The sequence below is a fragment of the Schistocerca piceifrons genome, chromosome 1, assembly GCF_021461385.2.
Source record: "Schistocerca piceifrons isolate TAMUIC-IGC-003096 chromosome 1, iqSchPice1.1, whole genome shotgun sequence".
Taxonomy (NCBI): Eukaryota; Metazoa; Arthropoda; class Insecta; order Orthoptera; family Acrididae; genus Schistocerca; species Schistocerca piceifrons.
This window is the reverse complement of record NC_060138.1, coordinates 430,958,183-430,981,786: the sequence shown is the minus strand read 5'-3', so window position 1 is coordinate 430,981,786 and position 23,604 is coordinate 430,958,183. Positions and strand designations below refer to the sequence as shown.

Below are 23,604 nucleotides of genomic sequence, written 5' to 3'. Positions count from 1 at the left end.
ACTGACCACCGGTGATATGCCACAATTGGAAGAGATATGTAAACCAAGATGATCATTTAAAGACCCTAAAACGGTACTAATCTTGTATAGTGGTCCAAAACTATTTACATTTCACTTGTTTATTCGAGACATGTTGCCACGGGAGGATAGATGCACAACTTTCATTACTGAGGAAATAGGATAATTTACTTTTTTTAATATCGTCAGTCTCAGTTGCATTGATATAAAATTTAGGTGTGGTGCTTGCTGGTTTCAGACTGACACACCCATTTTCAAACCAATCACCTTGCTATTAACCATAATTGTTCGTACAATACGGTGCCAAAAAGCACAGCAAAGTATACAGTGGGCAACAAGCATCCTTGTTGATCTTAGCCTATGTGTCCATTGCCACTGGCTGACAGTCAGTAACAATGGACGCATAGGCTAATATCAGATTACCTATCCAGATAGCCAAGGCTGTCACTAAATATAAAGATGTTAAAATGAAAATTCTCAATATAGGCATGGCTATTAATTTTAGAAAACATTGTCAATAAATAGGTCTTGTACCTAATTATGCTAAAGCTTACCTAAATGTTAAGCAGTCCAAGAATAAACCACGCACTTTCCAATGCTTAGTGCAAAAAATAATGTCAGACAAAATAAGTATGCTTTATACTAAGAAGGTTGCCCTAAATAAAGAGACTTACTACCTGTATTTGGAACTAACTAAAATTTTCCGTGTTCATTACTATGCTCAAATCGATGATTCTTGGGTTCTTATTAATGACAGCCTAGATAAATGTAAGCAGACTATTGCTAATAGGCATAAAAAGAAATTAAGTAAACTGCCCTGTCTCTTACCTGCAAAAAAGGCTTGTAGTAATACTAATTTAGAAAAAGTGATCAAAAATAGTGCAATAGAATTTTAAACATGAGTGATTTAAATATTACAAAAGGCGAAGCTCTTTGCTTGAAAAAGGTTTAAAATATAATTATATGTCACAATTGTCAAACAAAAATGTAATAGAAAATATGGTTGTAGACTTGAAAACTGGCTTTGACAGTGCTAAAACAGACAGCTCTCGTTAGAGCAGATAACACATGATGTGTGCAATATTGTTAGCAAAAGCTTAACTGTTACCCATAATTCTGTTAGTAATGATATAAAAATAATTAAAGCCATTAATAATAAACTATAAGTAAATGATGGTTTAATAACGACGTCTGATAAAGGGAATGCCAACGTCATTGCTAAAAAGCAAGAATATGTTACGAAAACCTTGGTTATTTTTGAGGAAAACGGTATTCCTGAACTACATGAGGATCTATCTTCTGTTCTGCAACAAGAAATCAGATCTGCAGTTGTCGATACTAAATTTTTACTTAAATCTTACCAAAAAAGGCCTTTAATTAACATGAACCCTCAAACTCCGAAGTTATGTGTACAATTTAAAGTTCATAAATTAGGATATCTTGTACATCTCATTTCGAATAGTATAGATACTGCCTACCATGACCTAGCTAGGATTCTGTGTCACAAACTGAAAAAATCTTTTGTTTTCCAAAATAATTTTTCTATCTCCAACAGTCAAAACTTAGTCAATAAACTTAAAAACGTACATTGTGATCAAGATACTATGTTAATTTCTTTTGACATTGAAAATCTCTACACGAATGAGCTAGTCAAAACAGCATTGGATGTAGTAGAAAAAATTTACGGTTCTTTAAAAAAGACATTTCTGACTAAGGAATTACTGATTTAATGAATTTGCCTCAAATCGTAGTTAAATATAATTATTTCGAGTTCAATGGACAGTTATGTCAACAAACTGATGGTCTTGTAATGGGAAACCCATTAGCAGGAATCTTAGCAGACATTTTTATAAATTCCCCAGAAGAATTTTTTTTAATTTTTTACCTGCTGCCTTCGGCGTTATTTCATACTCTACATAAGTTGACGATATTTTGATAATTTCTAGAGGACCAAATAATGGGATTGATCACCTATCCAAAATTTTCAACGAACTTCACGAAAAATTAATTTCACCTGTGAGCTTGAAAACGAATTCCGGCAGTAACACTACTTAGACCTTATTCCGACGATAGTAGATGACAAATTTTCCTTTAATATCTTCCATAAGGACACTTGCACTGATCAAATTGTACCTTTGGCTCCAACACACCTCCAGTCTCATAAAAAAGTCTTCTTTCATTCAGCTGTCCATAGAGCTATTTCTGTTCGATTATCCGATGAAAGTCTTGAAGCAGAAATAAATTTGATCAAAACTGTTGCAGTTAATAATGGCTATGAATGCAACATAGTAACTAACATTTTCAACAATAAAACAAAGAATAGAACCACCACTTTGGGTGTTGCCAATAATGACTGAAATGATAAGAAAAATTTTATTTCTATGCTATTTCTTGGACCTGTCTCTTACAGAATACAGCGTCTTCTACAAGGTAGCTTTTGCCACCAATAATTCTCTAAAAAAATAATCTTATTCACAATCTGGATTCAACACAGTCTCATTTACAAAAGTCAGGAGCTTATAAAATCGTCTGTGACTCTTGTCTCGCCTATTATATAGGACAAACAGGACGAGCTATATCTGTGAGATTTAGAGAACATCTATGAAAAAAGAGTACTAATATTCATAATTCATCCTTTGCCAACCACTTCTTAATCACACAGGTCATAAACCCAAAGAAGTGCAAGATGTCAGTACTCTACACTCCGAATAAAAAAGGTCTCAGACTCGATATCCTTGAAGAATTGTAAATTTTCAAATACCTCTCGCATAAAGACGTTTAACAAACAGTTACAGTTGTGTAGTAAAAACTTGTTTCAGGGTTTAGAGCCGTTACTTAGAATTGACTGATTTTCGAATTTTTCTCCACAGTAGCGTCGGGAATGTCGGTTTCCCTTATCCACCTGCCATTGTTAGTTGCTTACTTTATTTAAAACTACCTGTAAAAAGACTGATTTACTATTTTTGCAAACTTTCATATTGCCTATCATCTGGGTATTATAGGTTAATAGTGTATGCCTACAGCCATGTAATTTTGCTCTTAATGCAGATGTTTATAAGTTTGCTGTTTTGTTAGTAGATGAAAGTACTAATCCTCGTGTTCATCTTATGGAAGTGTCGCTTTACATGCCATTTAATCTGATGCCTCTTGTGCTGTGTGCATGCCGATCTTAGTCGGCTATGGCAGTTAACTTGTGCCACCACTTGCAACTATGGTTTTATCATTCTATAATAACCATGTGTCTTTTTTATTACGATTTTTATTCTTGTGTCATGGAACACAAACGTGTCATTTGATGAGAGCACTGTTGCTGAAATTTAAAAATTGTTATGTGATTTCATGTAAGTATAGTTTTTTGGTTTTAATTGAGAATTTTCGTATATCTATCTGTTTTATTTATAATATTTATATCTCGTATGTTTTTCTAGGTAAATTTTACTATTCTGATGAAGATAATCTTAGAACTATCGAAACATGGTTAATGTATTTTTCAAAAAAATTTTGTGCAAGCGGTTGGCTGTGTGCAACTGCATACACATTTGCTGAGCTCACAGCCACAAAATGTTTAAGACATCGAGACTAACTCATTATAACTTGTCGTTTACTCAATAAATGTACTTTTTAAATTTGAATCTCTGTACATGTGAGAGCTACAGTTTGAGATTTGAAGAATTTTCTTCATTTAAACCAGACAAATTATTTGACTTTGTAGGACTGCATTTGTTTGTAATACCTCACGAGATGTACTGTGGCTGCACTCCTTTCAAAGATACACTTTGACTTTGTTGAAGGCATCGATAGACATCTGCTGTCAAGGTATCGTCACAGTCTAACATAACAGTCGCGACACTTCGCCTCGATTTTATTGCCTGCGGTCAGTAAGTTAAACTGTTGAGATCGGTGCGATTGTGAAACCGAAGGCGAATAGTAGTTGTTTATTTTGGTTTGTACAATGGTTTTTACAAATGGGAGCATAGTGTAGCACCACAAATTGTAGCAACAACAACAAGAAGATACCACATCTGTTTTTTTTAGGTTTCCTAAGGACCCTAAGAGGTATATACTATCATGTTACTAATCTGTATCGTCAGGATTCATTGCAAACTACATGTACACTATGTGATCAAAAGTATCTGGACACCTGGCCGAAAATGACTTACAAGTTCGTGCCGCCCTCCGTCGGTAATGCTGAAATTCAATATGGTGTTGGCCCAACCTTGGCTTGATGACAGCTTCCACTCTCGCATGTATACGTTCAATCAGCTGCTGGAAGGTTTATTGAGGAATGGCAGCCCATTCTTCACGGAGTACTGCACTGAGAAGAGGTATCGATGTCGGTCGGTGAGACCTGCCACGAAGTCGGCTTTCCAAAACATCGCAAAGGTGTTCTACAGGATTCAGGTCAGGACTCTGTGCAGACCAGTCCATTACAGGAATGTTATTGTCGTGTAACCACACCGGCACAGGCCGTGCATTATGAACAGGTTTCGATCGTTTTGAAAGATGGAATCGCCATCTCCAAATTGCTCTTCTACAGTGTGAAGCAAGAAGGTGCATAAAACATCAATGTAGGTCTGTGCTGTGATAGTACCATGCAAAACGACAAGGGGTGCAAGCGCCCTTCATAAAAAAACACCTCCATACCATTAACAACTCCGAATTTTACTGCTGCACTACACATGCTGACAGATGACGTTCACCAGGCATTCGCCATACCCACACACTGCCATCGGATCGCCGAATTGCGTACCATGATTCGTCACTCCACACAACGTTTTACCACTGTTCAATCGTCCAATGTTTATGCTCCTTACACCAAGTGGGGCGTCGTTTGGTATTTACCAGCGTGATGTGTGGCTTATGAGCAGCCGCTCGACCATGAAATCCAAGTTTTCTCATCTCCCGCCTAACTGTCATAGTACTTGCAGTGGATGTTGATGCAGATTGGAATTCCTGTGTGAAGGTCTGGGTAGATGTCTGCCTATTACACTTTACGACCCTCTTCAACTGTCGTCAGCCTCTGACAGTCAACAGACGAGGTCGACCTGTATGCTTTTCTGCTGTACTTGTCCCTTCACATTTCCACTTCACTATCACACCGAAAACAGTGGAACTAGAGATGTTTAGGAGTGTGGAAATCTCGCGTACAGACGTATGACACAAGTGACATCCAACCACCTGACCACGTTCGAAGTCCATGAGTTCCGTGGAGCGCCCCATTCTGCTCTTTCACGATGTGTAATGACTACTGCCGTCACTGGTGTGGAGTACCTGGAAGTAGGTGGCAGCACTATGCACCTATAAAAAAAACGTACGTTTTTGTGGGTGTCCGGATACTTTTGATCACATAATGTATATTGATGATTAATGTTTCGTATTAGGAGCAGGAAACGGTTAGTGACTAGCAGAAAAGAAGATCTTATGAAAAACGACCCTGTTTATCTTTATGTTAATGTTTGTCCACTACATGTAGAACAAAACCAGTTTATGAATGCAGACAATAATAAACTCGTGTGGAATGCAGGTAACCACATTATTTGACACTCCAAATAACCCATCTCAACTGAAGATGAAGAGGAAACTGCCAAAAAGTTTCGACAATCCATCTAAAGATGTAACACACTGTAGGGCACAGATGCGGTCAGTTCAACTCTCCTTATATCAGTGCCAGATTTATCTGAATCGTCAACACTGACCTGCTTTGACGATGAAGTGTTAAAATTAAGTGTAGTTATTTGTGTCTAGAAAAGCAAATCGCTAGACTTCGTGCAAAGCTGTTATGGGAAAAGGAAAGTGCCAGTCACAGACAGCAACAGAAACTGTATCAGAAGGATCAATTGAAGAAGGACAAACCAATTTTTAAGACTATAGAATCCTGAAAGTTAAAAAAAGATGCCCTTGACATGTTGTTAAGCCAGATTAGCATGCCACCTGCAAATTGAAAAGACGAAAATAAGTTGTCTGCTCTAAATTTGTTATATTACAGCATCAGGGATACAGGTTTTGCCAAAAGTTTTATTTTTCCATCAGTGCGTACACTACAGAGGTATGTGGAAGGCATACAAATAATATGTGGGTTAAGTGACAATATGTTCCACCTATTAAAGCATAAGGTACAGCATTTCTCCGATACTGATAAACTAGTGCCTATGTCATTGGACGAAAAGTCTCTAATAGCAAATTTATCTTATGACACCACTTCTGACAGTGTTATTGGCTTTAAGGACTTGGAGATTACACTCACGGTATATTTCTCCTACTATTTGGCAGTTGCTTGTACCAGGTAGAATAATATAAAGATGAAAATCGTACTCGTGGCCACAGGTGACAATGACTAACACACAGTAGGCCTACGGAACGACAAATGTGGCGTCGATCCCTTTTGCATGTAGACGTACATGTCTGTGCTTCTTATGTGTGAATCTACGTGTTTATATTTCGTTGATATCAACATCGTAAGCTGCACTTCTGTCCAACGTCACAAGTGTTTCTTCGCGAATGTGTTGTAACTTGCCACTGGATTAATGATTTTTGTCTCTACTTGTGCGTATTTTAGAATCATTTTTAGAATCATCTATGTCATCTGATATTACACAAACTTGGAGGCAAAAAAATAATGCAAATATTTCGCAAATTACGTAGGAAAGGGATGTAAAACAAACATTATGCTTACGACACATCTGAAGTTCTCCTTTCTCGCCGCTTGGAGCGCTAGTGTCCCTCCAGATGTCAAACAGTAACAATTTTTACAGCAGTGAGTGTCGCGACTGTTAGACTGTTTGACTGTAGTGTCGTCGTGACTGTGGTAGATATTCTAGCAGACAAATTAAAGCAGAAACTATTTATATGTCCGGCTGGTTCATTCACTGAAAGTTTGGAAAGTATTACTGTCTTTTCTTTCTTTGAGAGTGTCAACCTGCCCATTTTATTCTTGTTATTTGCATTGCAGTATATAGTACGAAAACTACTTAATAAGCTCCCCTAAAGCTACTTAAGTGTGCTGCTTGTATGAAGTTTGTTCTAATTACTGCGAAAAAATAAAACTATTGCGTTATTTTCATTCTTTTATGCGAGAACCTTCAGCTACATATTAGTTATTTACAAGGTGGTATGCATTACAAAAAGTACTTAAAGAGAAGCTCCCCCATTGCTAAAAAATGTGCAAGCTGTGTGAAATATGTTCTAGATTGTGCGAAATATTACAATTCATTGCCAGGAAAGTAAATTTCTTCCTTTGCTCTTGAAAGTAACTGAAACACCAGCGGAAATATGCCTCCACCAGTACCAGAAAATTTTTCGTCTGCATATGTCCTTAATTGGAAGACTTTCTTGTTTGGAAAAGAAGTTCAAATGGCTCTGAGCACTATGGGACTTAACTTCTGAGGTCATCAGTCCCCTAGAACTAAGAACTACTTAAACCTAACTAACCTAAGGACATCACACACATCCATGCCCAAGGCAGGATTCGAAACTGCGACAGTAGCGGTCGCGCGGTTCCAGACTGTAGCGCCTAGAACCACTCGGCCACCTCGGCCGGTGGAAAAGAAGTCTCTAAAATAATTCTCTTCTCATGGCACTACAACCCCATGTGGGATTTAGCCTCATCAACAAGTTTCCTCCATTCTACCCTCTCCAGTGCAGTTCTCTGCCATCCTCAGACTCTGAGAGATTTTATATCTTCTTCCACATCATCTAGCTACCGTTTTCATGGCTTTCCTCTCTGTCTTCTTCCAGCTGGCATCCATTCAAAAATCTTTTTAGTTGTTGTTCCAGTATCCATCATGAGGACATAGCCAAGTCAGGGTATTTTCTACTTTTTATAATTCTTATGATGTCAGCTTCTTGTATGAGGCAGTCCAGCTCAGCATTAGTCCTAGATCTCCAGAAACCATTATAATCCTGAACTACCCCACTGATCTTGTGTAGCACTCTACGTTCAAATATCCTGAGCTGCTACTCATCAACACTCATTAGCTTCCATGTTTCGCATCTGTAGGTTACAACTGGCCTGATCATGACCTTATATCGTTGCAGCTTCAGCTGCCTATTTAATAACCTAGAGGCTAGCAATTTCTTACGTGTCAGGAAACGCAGTTTTATTTCCGTTGACATGAAACTTGTGCTGTTAAGGTTAGAGCCCAAATAGTCAAAGTTCTGCACATGTTCAAAACTGAAACCACTTGCTGAAAGTCTGTCCAAGTTATTATTTTCCTTCCTGGTGGAATTCATGTATTTAGGCTTTTTTTCATTTGTACAAAGGCCTCTAGGTTCTGTGGTTACTTTCAGCTCACATATTGTCCTCTTTAATGATACCCTTCTTCTACTAATAATTTGCTACATCACCAGCACATGCGCATATCTGAATCGACTTTGTGCCTATGTAACCAGATATCTGTAGCTTCCACATGGCTGCTTCAATAGTCAGATTGAAAAGCACTGTAGAGGGTGTGTCCCCTTGTCTGACTGATTTATTAATGCTAAATGACTCGCTCAGTTCTCCATCCACTCACACTGCAGCCTTCCAGTGTTGCTTGAATAAGTGAGACATACTTCGATGGTATACCAAGCAGAAGCAAGTCATTTAGCATTTGTGTTCTATTGAGACTATCAAAGGCCTGCTTGAAGTCTATGTAGATTTATGAAGCCCAATCTTATATTCATATGCCTTTTCATGTTTTTGCCTCAACATAAATATCTGGTCTGTTGTTGACTTATAAGGCTGAAATCCACACTGATACTCCCCCAGAATCTCTTCTGCACATGGTGCTAACCTGTTGTAAATAATACTAGAGATGATGTTATAGGTTACATTCAGCAGGATAATTCCTCAGTAATTTGAGGTCTTGTCTCTTTTCTTGTGTATTGGTTGAATTACACTTAAGGTCCATTCTTCGGGGATTCTTTCCTGATACCATATCAGCTTAATAAGTTTGTAGATCCGCTTATGAAGATCAGTTCCCCTATCTTTTAGCAATTCTGCGGTTATTTCATCAGTTCATGTTGCTTTGTAATTCTGTAGGCAAAACACTACCTTCCATATTTCCTCTAATGTTGGTTCCCCTATTTCTGGATCTATGGTATAATAGAGTGGCTGATCATACCTGTTAGGATGGACCTCCAATATTACCTTGAAGTATTCTCTCCACCTCTTGTAGAATTATCTGCTTTCATTCCTTTGGTAGTTCTTTTCCATCTCCTCTATCTTTCTCTTCATGGCTTCACTCCCCCCCCCCCCCCTTCATAACCTTGCTGCCACTATTCTCTTTTCGTTATTTAATACCTGATTTGATCTAGTATTCCACTGCAAGCATTTCAACTTTGCTTCGTTTTTCTGTTCCACACTTTGTCTGCATTCATCATCATACCAATCTTCATTCATAAGTCTCCTTGTTTCCCTGAGTAGTTCATGTGCTGTTGTCCTAATGGCATCTTTAATAGCATTCCATTCTTTGTCTATATCATCTCCACTGTCTTTTGTTTGTAGCTCATGTCTCAATCTGTTCCAGTACTCCTGAACAGTAGCCCTATCCTTCAGCTGTTCTATATTCCATTTCTTTATTCGGATGCTAGGATGCTACTTCCTTTGGCAGCCATGGCAAGTTTCTGTCTCATTACAGCTCCTACTAGGTAATGGCCAGAATGAGGATTAACTCCTCAGAAAGTATGCTTATTTTCTATATCGAATGCCCACTTCCTTGATATCGATATACGGTCAGTTTGGTTTACTTCATTCGTTCCTCGTGTTTTCCATGTCCTTTTTTAGATATTTTTCCTTGGAAAATAGGTACTTACTGCCTTCAGCTTGTTTGCAGAAGCAAACTGGGCAACCCTCATATCATTATTATTAGTTTCATCATGCAGACATTCCTTACCAAATACACGTCTGCACACCTCTTTCTTTCCCAGTTTTGGATTATAGTCGCCAAGAACTCTTTTAGAATCATAGCTGGGTATTCTGTCACAAACCTCTCGTAGTTGATCATAGAAGATATGCACAGTACCTTCATTTGATTCTTCCATAGGTGTATGTATATTCACAAAGATCACGTTGTGAAATTTTCCTTTCATTTGCAGAGTACATGTTCTTTCTTCATGTGTGGTGAAAGCAATAACAGATCTACGCATATCCTTGGAGACTAAAAACCCAACTCCATACTCCCGTTGTGTTTCGTCTTTTCCTGAATAGCACAGAGAGAATTTCTGCTTATAAATCTCTCCTCTTCCCTTCTACCTGATTTCCTGCTGTCCAGAAACTACCATTTCATACCTTAGCACCTCTTCTGCAACACTCTTCATCGCTCCTGTTTGCACACAGCATTTGTACAGTCCATGTTCCAAATTTAAACATCAATTAATCCATATTCCTGTTTGCTAGCACAGTTTGTCTTTGTAGGGACAGTACGACATTCCTTGTTGAGTTATTCGTAATAATAGATTTTTTACAAGGCAGGGGTATCAATCCTGCACTGAATCCCCAACCTGGTGGACTGGGCTTTCATTTCAGGGTTAGCTCCCCTAGAGGGGTCGACGACCTAGCCTATAGAGTCTCCCCTACCCAGTGATGTGAGACACACTTCGTCTGGCTCCTCAGTCGAGACCACTCTGGTTCAGATGATATTGCCAGTAGCTACACTACCGTCAGCACACCTCTCGACTTCATCACAGCACACAAATTCTTCCATCTGGCACTGAAGGAGTCCACGATAATGTGGTGTCCCTGAGAGGGCTCTAAAATGATTAGCTTATAAATTTTCTATTACACTTCATAGGTGATTGGAGGTGAGACTAAATCACCTTTTAATTCTTTCTCAGGTGTGCCAGTCTTTTTTATATTTTTATTTTGGTGATGAAAGGTAGTTTCTTTTTACCAGATATCAACGTGTTTTGAATATTCTGTCGCATTTCTGTGTTTCAAGCTTAATTTGTAACTTATTGACAAGTCCCAGAAGCTCTCAGAACCGTTAAGGTGAATAAGAAAATTTTTGGAGATGGCAGGACTAGAACCAAAAGAACCCAACTTGCAATTCGGCGGCCTTCCCGGCAATTAGTGAGGTTAACCTCTACAACAGAATGATCAACTGCAATTCAGCATTTCGTCGTGTTTCATACAACTCCTAAAACGCCAATAACTCGTTATATGACATTTAATATCAATAAATTGTACTTTTTCGAGATATTCTCAATGTACTCATGTTTTGGAACAGCTTTTGTCTACAGAACTTAAGTTATAATACTGTTATAATATAAAATACACCCATTACAAGCATATGTCTGAGAGGTGTGCATCCACGGTACCTCTCGTAATGTACATGCAGATAAAGGCACATCTTTGTAGACAAAGAAAAGTGCATCTGCGTCTACATGACAACATGCTTTAGTATTGGATTGCATTGGATTTATTTGCCTGTAGATAATTGTTGAGTTGTATAAGGCATCATCATTTGCTACATAGTTATACAGTTGGTTTTAAAAATTATACAAAAGGTAGACATATAATTCTACAGATGGCTTTACAAATGATTATACAAAATGTTAACATATAGATACTATTACATAAATATTGCATATCTTACACTTATCCATAAGTAGTTTTTGTACACTGGTTGCACAGACAAATTGTGTTGTATGTCGTAAGTTACAATTTTAGTAGTTCACAAACATGTTTGTAATAAAAGAGCATCATTTTTCGTTATCTAATAGAGCATCATATTTTTCATTATACAAAAGAGTATCATATTTTTCATTATATAAAAGAGCATCATATTTTCTGATTATGTTTGAATTCACTTGTACTGTAGAATGCTTTCTCCTTCAACCATGTCCCTACTACCATTTTAAATTTATTCTCATTCAATGTCCTTGTGCCATTTGATATAGCATTAAAAATGTTTTGCCTACATGTACAACATTATTTTGTATTTTACTCAAGTGCATCCAAGGATTGTCTAATAAATTACTGTTTCTGGTCTCATATGAGTTCACATCTCACCTGGTTTCATACATGCGTGCATTCTGTTTGGCTTGCGTAAGTGCTTTGAGTATGTGTAGACTGGGGACTGTATGTGTTTGTGCTCAATAAAGTACTGTCTGCAAGAAGTTAATTTGCTCACACCAAAAATACATATAACAGCTATCTTCTGCCAAAGGAAGACATCTTTTGTTGCCCCAGCAGAGTTTCCCCAAAGAAGTATTCCACAACACAATTGTGTATGGAAAAAGGCATGCCACAAGCATGCGCTCCTTAGTGACACAATCCTTAAGTTTCCTAAGGAGATATAAGACGCGGTCTAAGGCGCTGCAGTCATGGACTGTGTGGCTGGTCCCAGCAGAGGTTTGAGTCCTCCCTCGGGCTTGTGTGTGTGTGTTTGTCCTTAGTATAATTTAGGTTAAGTAGTGTGCAAGCTTAGGGAATGATGACCTTAGCAGTTAAGTCCCATAAGATTTCACACATATTTGAACAGATATAAAAACACTTATCAACTTACTGCACAGCTCTCCTTTTGGGGTTTTCCAGTATAATTTGGAACAAAGATGTATGCCTAACAATTTTACTAAATCTCTAAGTTTATTTGATCCATTATTAATACCTCTAAGGGAAAAGAGGATGTGTTCAGTTTTGTTTTTATGCAATAATGGTCTATTTTCATGGAACCACTGAGCTGCCTTTTCTGTCATTGAGTTGTTCAATTGTTTGGCAACATTCCCATCACTATATGATGCGATAGAAGTTGTCTTGTCAGCTTACATTACAGAGTTATATGGTAATAAGTTGGGCAGGTCATTCACATACACAATAAATAAGAAAGGTCCCAGTATACCTTCTTGTGGGACTCCATATTTCACCTTGAGGAAGTCAGATTTGTTATTTGAATTTAAAACTACCATTTGGTTTCTGTTTGTCACATATGTTTTCAGCAATAATAGTTCTACATCAGTTATTCCATATTTTTCAAGTTTTTTTTAACTAAAATACTATTTGGGACAGCGTCAGATGCCTTGGTTAAATCTACTTAAGTTGCATAGGTGTGTTCCTTATTTTCAAAACCACTTAATATTGATAATACAATTTTCTGAACTGCCTTTGCTGTTGATAGCCCACTGCAGAATCCATATTGGGCCATATTTAGGAGGTTTTAAGACTAAAAAAACAGTTTAATCGGTCTTTCATTAATGTTTCAATAATTTTATATATTATAGGTACTGTTCCAATGGATCTGTAATTTTGAGGTAAAACCTTATCTAAAGGGATCCTTCAGTACCTCACGTGTGTATTCCACAAGATGCATGACAACACATGAAATGACGTTTTTGTTTATGAGGTAGTTGCAATGCTATCAATGGGTAGCTTAAAAATATATATTACAAGGAGTTTTTAAGTCCTATCCTATTTCCTTCTACTTGGCATATATATCGATTGTGATATAGTATCTGAGATGCATGCTGCGTATCTTTGACATTTGCGTGTGTCGTCTGCTTGCTGTTTACAATAATTGCGTGTTGCGGAAAATAATATTTACATCAACAGAATTAATTATGGTATTTGTTTCTGGCGTCTTAAATAAATTGGAAATAAACTCTGCTCGTCAACTGTATAAATATCTGATACGGGAATGCAATAAACTGCCGAAAGACGCATCACAATTTTACAAGCATTCCATTAAGCAGGTATGCTAATCAGTTTGACTAATTTTGTCAATTGCACGGTAAAGAATGTTATGAAGGAGCATTGTACTGCGAACTGAACCTTTAGGCTGTCGTTGTGACATGTTGTCACTTGGAATTGTGGTAGATTCCCTTTCGCCCAATGTATGTTGTTACAAGCTACCATCTAACTTCTCTCTGCCACGGTAATGGAAACTGACAACATATTTCGTTTTATGTAATTGCATTTATCTTTTGTCCGTACATTTCATACGTATTAATTATCTGATCACTTACGTCTAACTGTGTTCTAGTTTTTTTTCCTGCATTATGTTCAAATGTCCTACAAATTGTAAATTATGTGTTTTCCATGTAGTATTCCAATAATTGCCGTTATGAGTCGTTCAGATGAACAGTATAAGCAAGTGATATGAGTAAAAGGGGTTGAAACAGTTAACATGCCTTGCACGCAATAAATTTTTCTGACATTGGTTTTTTAATAACTTCTCTGTTATCAGCCATTTCACTTTTTACATTACTGCGTAAATTTAATACCTTCTGTTATACCACCGTTTGGAAAATGAATATGTCAATTAGTTGCTATGGTTGTTTTCCCATTATGTGGCTGGCAGCACTTTAACTTAGAGCCAAGTGATTAAACGGTACAAAAACCCTGATTGTCAGTTTATCTGTTTCTGTCGCTCTGTAATAAGTGTTAAATAATGTCTAAACATTAAAAATGATTTCTATTGTTGGTGTAGTAGCATAGTCTCAACCTACAGTGTTTTAAAAAATGCAATTAGTATGGCTGTTGTTACATTTGTATATATTGTGAGCAATGTGACACAAGTGTTCATCGTACAAAAAATTACAGTAATGTGTAATACTTTGTTCCAGAGCTATAAACAACATGTGTATGAAACAGACCCAGAAAGAATCCAACAAATAATAAGTCGGGCATTAGAAGATGCACAATGGGTTATGAAGAAGGTATTTTGTTTTTTACATGTTGCCAGTAATGACTCTCCTGACAATAATGTAAAGGCTGCATTACCAATTTCACCATATTTATTTAATTGACTCAATATTTTTCATTTATGGAAGACATATTCTCTTTTATCAGTGTAGACAGGTGACTATTTTTATGTTGTCCTAGTTGTATGAAGTAATGTTTGCCATTAATGTGCATATATAGTCCTTGGTGTTGCCTCAGTACTACAATTACAACAAACTCACTTTCATCAACATTCAAGACCTTGAAGTGCCCAGTTGTTTCATTGTAAACTGCTAAACAGCAAAATTAAAAAAGCTGTTTCATTTACTCCATGTAAACACCCTAACTCTCATTATTTCATTTATATGTGTCTAAGGTTAGCTTCTGTAATCTGCTAGTCATTGAAACAGTTAAAGCATAGCTTAATACAAACCCCAAACATGCTAACTGCAGTTTACTTTCAGCATAGGCTCATGAAATCAGTAATATATTATTACCCCACCCCTCCCCCAGTTGTCATGCTGATTGGGGAGAATATTGATCCAAAGTTAACTCAGTTTTGGCAAGTCGCACAAAGGTTCAGTTAGAGTTTTGTTAAATGATTACTGGAACTCATAGAATGACAAAATCTGGCTAAAGTTATGCCACCGCCACCCCCGCCCAAAAAAATAATAATATCTTTGTGGTGACAGAATTATCCGTAGTGCAGCCTGAGGTAAAGGTTTGGTTGGAAGGTAACAATATGGTTGGGAGTTGGCAAAGCCAACAAATGTGAAAGCAAAAAATCTGGTTGTGGTAACAAATTGACCGGTAGAATAGCCAGTCACTGGAAGCATCTGATTTCACCCATCTGCTTTGATCTGTGATGTAATGATGTTGTGGTATTTGATGTCACTGTGGCATGGTGTTTTTTAGCTGGTTCATGTTAGTATGTGTCATGTGGCCGTATTTGGTGGCCCGGCCTAGGGTAGATGTTGGCATGTGCAGTTGTTTGTGTAACCTATGGTATTGTGTTCACTTGAGTCTTGGTTATCAATGTGGTAACCTGGATATATTTGAGTCTGGGTAGTCAGTGCTGCAACATTGGATTTGGAGGTGTGTACCTTGTTTTCAGTGAGATTTTGTGGTTTAAGCATTTGGCGTATTTGTTAGGTTTGATTAGCTGATGTTTGTCATGCACAATGAAATTTGATATTTCTATGTTTTTTTTGGGGGGGGGGCAGGGGGGGATGGATATGACTGATAAGTTTACCAGCTTTTCATTATGTTCTTTGAGCAACAATATGTTGTTGACCATAAAGTTTCTGCAGTGTTTTAAATTAACAGCAGAGTATGTAAGGTGCCATGTTTGTGGGCAGTGCATGAAGTCGATGAGAGTTTCAGTGTCTCTGACCAGAGACCTATACAGGTGCTGGTGTTGTCACAACATTTGGCAATTAATAGAGCCTGGTATGTGGCTCCAAAAGTCTAGGGTAGCCATGAGGGAGATTGTGTTGCTTACATATTACTTTTGTTACAGGTCCTTTTTAAGCTTTTGTGTGTATGAGACAGGTGTGACTGTTACAGCTATTTTAGATTGGTTTTCTTTTTGTCATGAGATTTTTTCAGTGTATGTTACATCTAGGGGGAAATTGGGTGGGCCAGGAGTCATCGTTGAAATTGAAGAGTCAAATTTCAGTAACTAGTAGTGGAGTGATCCTTGGTTTGTTTGTGAGTTTAGGGGATTGTTATTTGGGGGGGGGGGGGGGGGGGGTTTATGCTGGAGTTTGGGGAGTCATCGTAAGAAGGAACTTGTGGAGCTTACTAATAAGGAATATATTAAGGAGGGAAGTACTGTTATGTCAGACGTTTTTCACATTATGGGCTTTGGGGAAGGCAGGTTATGAACACTTAGTTGTTAGCTATAGTACTCAGTTTCAAGATTATGGCACTGGGGCATGCACTGAAACCGAAAGAGGGGTTTGAGGGTCAATTAAATCTCTTATAGGGAGGGAGAAGAGGTGCTTTTCCAATGTTCAGTCCCATTCTAATGAGCATTGCATGTGGTAGAGCATCCTTGACTTTTTTGGGAGGGGGGGGGGGGGGGAGGAGGGAGGTGCATTGAGGATTGTGGGGAGGATGTATAGGCTGAAGGTGATGAACTGAGAGGATGGGTTTGGGGGGGGGGGGGGCTGATATTGTTGGTATTGTTTGTGAGGTCGATGGTTGTGGTGGTGGTGGGGGGGGGGGGGGGTTAGAAGTTATTTCATTATCTTTAGAGAGAATTGGTGTGGTGGTTCTTTTCTGTAAGGTGTGATTGATTTTGGTTTTTGTTTGTTCCTTTCATTGTTGGTTTTGTACTCCAGAGTGGTATTGGGTGGGTTGGGGTTGGTTTATGGCTGAGAGGTTGTGGCGGCTGTGCTGGTTTCAGAGAATTTAGTATTTTCTTTGTTTTATTGCGTGTGGGGTGTTTTTGTGGGGCAGGGGGACAACCAAGATGATTTTGCTGGAAGCTTTTTTGCTGGTAAGTAATTTTTCTTTTGGTTTTATTTTAAGGTAATTTTTATGTTTTATATTTGTTATATTTCAGTTATATTTTCAGTGACATAGTGAATATTGGGGATCTTGTGTTTTTGGAGTTGTTGGAATTTTAGTATCAGTGGTTGTCTGTGAGCTATGTAGGTGTGTGAAGATTGTGGCTCTAGTTTTTTAATCGTGGTAAGTAGCAGGTATCGAGGGCTATGTTTGAGCTGTATAGGTCAAAGGATTTTTCTGATTCATCATTATATGGTTGTGTGTGTCATTTTTTTGGTATTTAGGGCTTCTTTTGAGTTATATCAGTCAAGGAAAATGTCCGAATACACTTTTCAGAGTTTCGCATGTTGATTTTTTGGTGTCATTCCTGTGGGTTTTGCGGTTATGGCATTATGTTGGGGTCTTTTTTATTTTGTGGATAATATTTGTTTTGGAATGGTGCAGATTTGTGTATTGTTCTTTATTTAGCGTGTCCCCATCCTAAACCCCCTACTTCCCACAGTTGCCCCATGTATATGTTTGTGCCATGTTGAAAAATGCAAGCAGATTCCAGTACATAATTTTTACCCAAAATCTAATGAGTAATATAAAGTCAACTGAAATAAGTAAAGAATCAGTGATGTAAGATATTTTTAAGACTCACAAACGTCACTGACACACTACAGTGATGACACGTTTTTATTTTTTATGTTACCTTACATTAGTTATATTGCACGGACCCCACAGAGAGTGGTCTCTGGGATGCTGAAAGAAATCAGAAAAGTGCATTCAGTTTAATTTAAGTGAAACATAATGAAATGAAATTACATTAGCATATTACAGGGCTAGTTCTAATTATGAGTTAACTTAAAACAATAATTTTTTTAAGTTTTCATGGAGGTACTCTCCAGTGGGGTAGAAGTTGTACAAGAGAGAGTTATTTAATTCACTATTAAACTTCAGTACATTAATGTTCTCTGGTAGACTACTGAATAAATGTGTAGCCATGTTGAACTCTCATCATGTCATCCAGCTTACAATCAGATGCAAACGGTGTGATTTAACAGCATTTCAATGACAAGAAAATCAATTATGCAGCTGAGGAGAACTCCTTCCATAGCTCTCCAATACTGAAAACTGACAGGTGGTTATTCAGAGTTGACCTTGAACCTATTTGCTAATGATGGTAACCAATAGGTTTATAGACAGTTGGTAGCAGATTATTAGATTGTTCATCATTTGTGTACAAATTCCACAACTCACAGATTAGCACAGGGCAAAGTATACTTAACATTGTACCTCATTTTATGATTTCGTTCCATTCCAATTCCACATGGAGTGTTGAAAGAATGACCGCGTGAATTCCTTTGTGCATGCTGTAATGAGCCCAATCGTGTCGTCAAGAGTTTGCCATGTCACTCACGTTTTTCAGCATTTCCTTGATACTCTCCTGTGCGTCAAACAAAAAATGTATGACATTTTACACTGCCCTTCTTTGAATACGTTCTGTATCCCCTGTCGGACTTACTTTGTATGGCTCTTACACATTTAAGCAGTATCCTAAAATAAAGTGCACAAATATTTTGTAAGTAGTCTCCTGTGTAAACAGACTGCATTATTCCAGTATCCTACTAATGAATGAAAGCCTACCACCTGCCTTACCTAAGACCGAGACTATGTCTTCGTTCTATTTCAAATTCCTACAAATAGTTTCATCTTGATGAACTGACTGATTCTAATTGCTACTCACTCATACTGTAATCAAAAGATACTGATATTCTGTATTTTGTGATGAGCACAGTTTTACATTTCTGGATGTTTTAAATCTTATCAAGATCTGACTGAATATTTGTTCTGCATTTCCACATATTTTAGTACTTCCTTGTAGATCACTGCAACATCTGCAAAAGCTATGGGGTTAGTGTTAATATTGTCTGCCAAGTCATTAACATACAATATATAATGCAGCCTGAATCTGTCTTGGTAAAAATGTGGATCAGGAGCAGTGGCATACTTAGGTGATTTGTGCAACAATGTTGTCAGCACTGGCTGTGAGATATGATTAGAAGGAAGGAAGGTGTGTTATCTGCTTGTTCTACACAGCCAATGAGTGACCAGTGAAGAGATGTGCTTCAGATTAAAAGATGATGGAATATTGTCACATTCTTATATCAGTATACCACAACCAGCAAAATTATAAGTTAGTCAATTATGTGTTGCATAGAAAGATCAATTGAATGATTCTTTTATCAGAATGACATTCAGTTAACAGATACATTTACATGATTGGTATTAATAGTAATGAATCCATTTTATTTTTATTTAATCGTACGGCTAGGGCCCCCCGTCGGGCAGACCGTTCGCCGGGTGCTGGTCTTTCAATTTGATGCCACTTCAGTGACCTGCAGTCGATGAGGATGATAGGATGATGATGAGGACAGCACAGCACCCAGTCCCTGGGCAGAGAAAATTCCGCGACCCAGCTGGGAATCGAACCCGGGCCCAGAGGCTGACCTTTCAGCCACCGGGGACGGACAAGTGAACCTATTACAACCAAGATCGTCAATTACTTTAATGTGTGCTGTTAGGTACCAACCTGACACAACCCATTATGACTAAGATTATCAATGTAATTTAATATGTGCTGTTAGATCTCAACCTTACCGGAACCCTGTAATTCATTACGTGTTGGGAAAAACCCAATTAGATATTTGTGACAATCAAGGTTATAAATGTAAGTGTTGCTTGTTTCACTCATAAACATTTAAGCTTTGCTATTAGGTCCTAACCTAACAACAACCACATAATTTGTGACATATTTAGAAAAAAGTTGAATATATGTGATAACAAAGATTATTAACTTAATTTTTACAATTGTAGTGGTCACATTTCAACCTAAGACTTGGGCTAAACTACAGATCAGTCTGTCACCACAACCAGGCATTTAAGCTTTCACACTCATTGGCTTTGCCAACTCACAACCAAATTGTCACATTCCTACATAACCACAGTCTTGTAACTCATGTCATATCCAAAAAAAAAAAGCAGTGAAATATTTGTGACAACCAAGATTATGAATTTAATTGCTGCTCATTTCACTCACAACTATTTAAGCTATGCTGTTAGGTTCCAATGTAATCACAACATTGTAATTTGTGACATATTTAGAAAAAACAGTGAAATATTTCTGATACAGGAAAGAAGAGCGTGGTTTCAGTTTTGGTGCTAGAAAGTCACTGCCTCTTTTCTTGCCTCTCATTGGTTTGTTGGTTTGTGAAAGTGTCATTCCAATGGCTACAGAAAACTGACAAATTACTAACTTATTAGGAGTAGAGAAACACCACCATCATGCGGACTTTGGCTAAATGTCTCCAATGTACTTATGGGAATTAGATTAAAGGTGCTACTTGTTAAAGGTACCAATATAAAATATGCTGCTGCTCTAGTAAAAATGAATGGACATAGACAAGAAGTTTACGTTTGCAGCAACATGTTTTATTTTGTCAGAGTGGCAAGAGTTGGAACATGTATGTTATCATTCAGTTGCACAGTGTAAACACTCTTTCTTTCTTTCATTCCTTCATCCACATATTGTGTTCCGTAAGTCCCATCATAAAGGAGAGCCTTGGGATGTGTATGAATAAAATTGTGCATAAACATACAGAAGAAGTTCATGCATGCAAGTGAATTATATTAACGGCAACTTACGATTAATGCTAATCAACTCACACTGGCACTTATGTGCAGCATAGCTTCTAGATTACTTTATAAATGTATATTACGAGAAAGAAACAGCTACTTAGAAGAAGACCACTGTTCCTCCTCTTTTGTTACTCAGGTGCTAGACTTTTAACTGATTACTGACTACAGAGTTACAGGGGAGCCCAAATATTCCAGTAACATGTAAGAAAAGTTTTTGAACATGTGGGGATTTTTAAAGTTTTTCCTTGATGTCTACTGGCAATCTGTTACATTCAGATTCTTTATTAGCCTTTGACCACATGGAGCGGAATTTTCTCTCCATTAATCTGCAATAACAATCACTACATTAATTACTGTTAACATTGCATGTACAAATAATTTATTTTACTTAACCTGTTGCACAGAATTGTAATCGTAATCCTAAAACTCAATTTCTGCCCTTACTTTTAAAATTATTGAAAGTTGTATTCATTGCAGACTGTGGCAATTTATTAAAAAAAATTTCAAACAGTTCACATTGTATGAGTTGCCTATTTCTGTCAGCCAGTGTCTAAGAATATCAATATTTATGTTATTTCTGGTGTCATGCCAGTATATGTTCTCACTGTTGTTAAACTCTGTTATGTTGCTTTTTCCATAGATATAAAGAATTATCATTATTTTGAAACTTCCTGGCGCACAGTTTTAATCTTCCAGGAAGTTTCATATCAGTGCACACTCCGCTGCAGAGTGAAAATCTCATTCTGGATCATTATTTTGTTCTTAATGAATAAAGGGTGGCAGTGTTCCCTTGGATTAGCTTTACACATTATTCTTAGCACCTTCTTTTGAATCCGTAATACATCATTGATATGACAAGAGTTATCCCATAACAACAGCCCATAGGATATTTGAAACTGAAAAAGTCCAAAGCAAACTACCCTGAGATCAGTTTTTATTATTATTTTTTTAATATAGGAAAAGGTAAGGTACAATTTATTTATAATAATATACAATATCAGCGACAAATTTTATTTTATGAGCATTTCCAGATCCTTTGACCCAAACACATCCAGATTCTTTCTCATTTATTTTCTTGATTCCTTGTCCTGAGTACAAATGGCATATTTCCATTGAAGTATGACTTTGCAAGATTACGATTATAGTTCTCAAACACTTGAAATGTACAAAAATAAATCACATTTCTGCTATTGAATGTTTCAAGTCCAGCAACATCTTTAACAGTATCACCATTGTACCAAACAATATTGTATATTATTATAAATAAATTTTACCTTCATTTCTCACTATGTCAGATAATTTCTGTATGAGATAGGACACCCTTGATATCTTTCTGCAGACATGCTTAATATGGGGTTGCCAGTTTAGTTGGGAATCAACCTGGTAGCTACAAATAGGCAGAACCTTATCAACAATGTCAGCATAGAAACTGGGATTAGCGATCATGATGTCATTATACCAGCTATGATTATGAAAGGTAATAAATCAGTAAAGAAGATTAGGAGAATGTTTCTGCTAGATAGAACAGATGAGCAGTTATTAACATCTCATGTATACAGTGAATTGGCATCACTTAGTTCTAGTAAGATGGGCCTTGAGAGTTGTGTGCCCAGTAAGTGGATAAAGGATGGGAAAGGCCCACCATGATTTAATAACGAAATTCGGTGGATGCTGAGGAATCATAGGCTGCTGAATTCTGGTTCAGAAGGGAATGCATAAATGATAACAAGCAAAGGTTAGTAGAGATTCATGCGTCTATGAATATATCTTGGCACGGTGCATACAACTGCCATCATCACACCTTAGCAAAAGATCTGGCAGAGAACCCGAGAAAATTCTGGTTGTGTGTAAAATCACTAAGCAGGTTTAAGGCTTCCATTCAGTCCCTTGTTGGCCAGTCTGGTGATGCAGTTGAAGATAGCAAAACAAAAGCCAAACTTTTAAATTTCATGTTCAAGAAATCGTTCACACAGGATAATTGTCCAAACATACCATTATTTGACCATCGGACAGACTCCCATATAGATAACATAATAAGAGGCATACCTGGTATAGAGGAACAGCTGAAAGATTTGAAAGCAAGTAAATCACCAGGTCTTCATGGCATCCCAGTTCGATTTTACAAAGAGTACTCTACGTCATTGGTCCCTTACCTTTTGCATTTTTATTGTGAATCTCTCACCCAGCACAAAGTCCCAAGTGACTGGAAAAAAGCGCTGGTGACTCCAGTATATAAGAAGGGTAAAAGAACTACAGACCAATATCTCTAACTTCTGTTGAGTCCTTGAACATATCCTCAGTTCAAATGTAATAAACTCTCTCGAGACTGAAAAATCAGCATGGTTTTAGAAAGCATCGCTCATGCGAAACTCAGCTTGCCCTTTTCTCACATGATATACAGGGAACTATGGATGAAGGGCAACAGGCAAATTCAGTATCTCTAGATTTCCAGAAAGCATTTGCATGGTGCTTCATTACAGGCTATTAATAAAGGTACAAGCATATAGAATAACTCCACAGATATGTAAGTGGCCCAAAGACTTCTTAAGTAATAGAACCTACTATATTGTCCTCAATTGCTAGTGTTCATCAGAGACAAGGGTATCATCAGGAGTGCCCCAGGGAAGTGCGATAGGTCTGCTGTTGTTCTATATGTACATAAATGAGAGGGCAGACAGGGTGAAAAGCAATCTGCGGTTTTTTGCTGATGATGCCGTGGTGTATGGTAAGGTGCCAAAGCTGAGTGACTGTAGGAA

The 23,604-nt window shown here is 37.5% G+C and overlaps 1 protein-coding gene across 1 annotated transcript in view; it reads left to right on the top strand.

The window, feature by feature from the left end:
* The first annotated feature begins 13,464 nt into the window (after positions 1 to 13,464).
* The window catches only part of LOC124791272 (probable tRNA (uracil-O(2)-)-methyltransferase), a 31,755-nt gene continuing 21,615 nt past the window's right edge, over positions 13,465 to 23,604 (top strand). The window contains exons 1-2 of the mRNA XM_047257847.1: positions 13,465 to 13,683; positions 14,557 to 14,649. The gene's annotated coding sequence lies outside the window, so the exon portion shown is untranslated. The remainder of the gene's footprint in view (positions 13,684 to 14,556; positions 14,650 to 23,604) is intronic.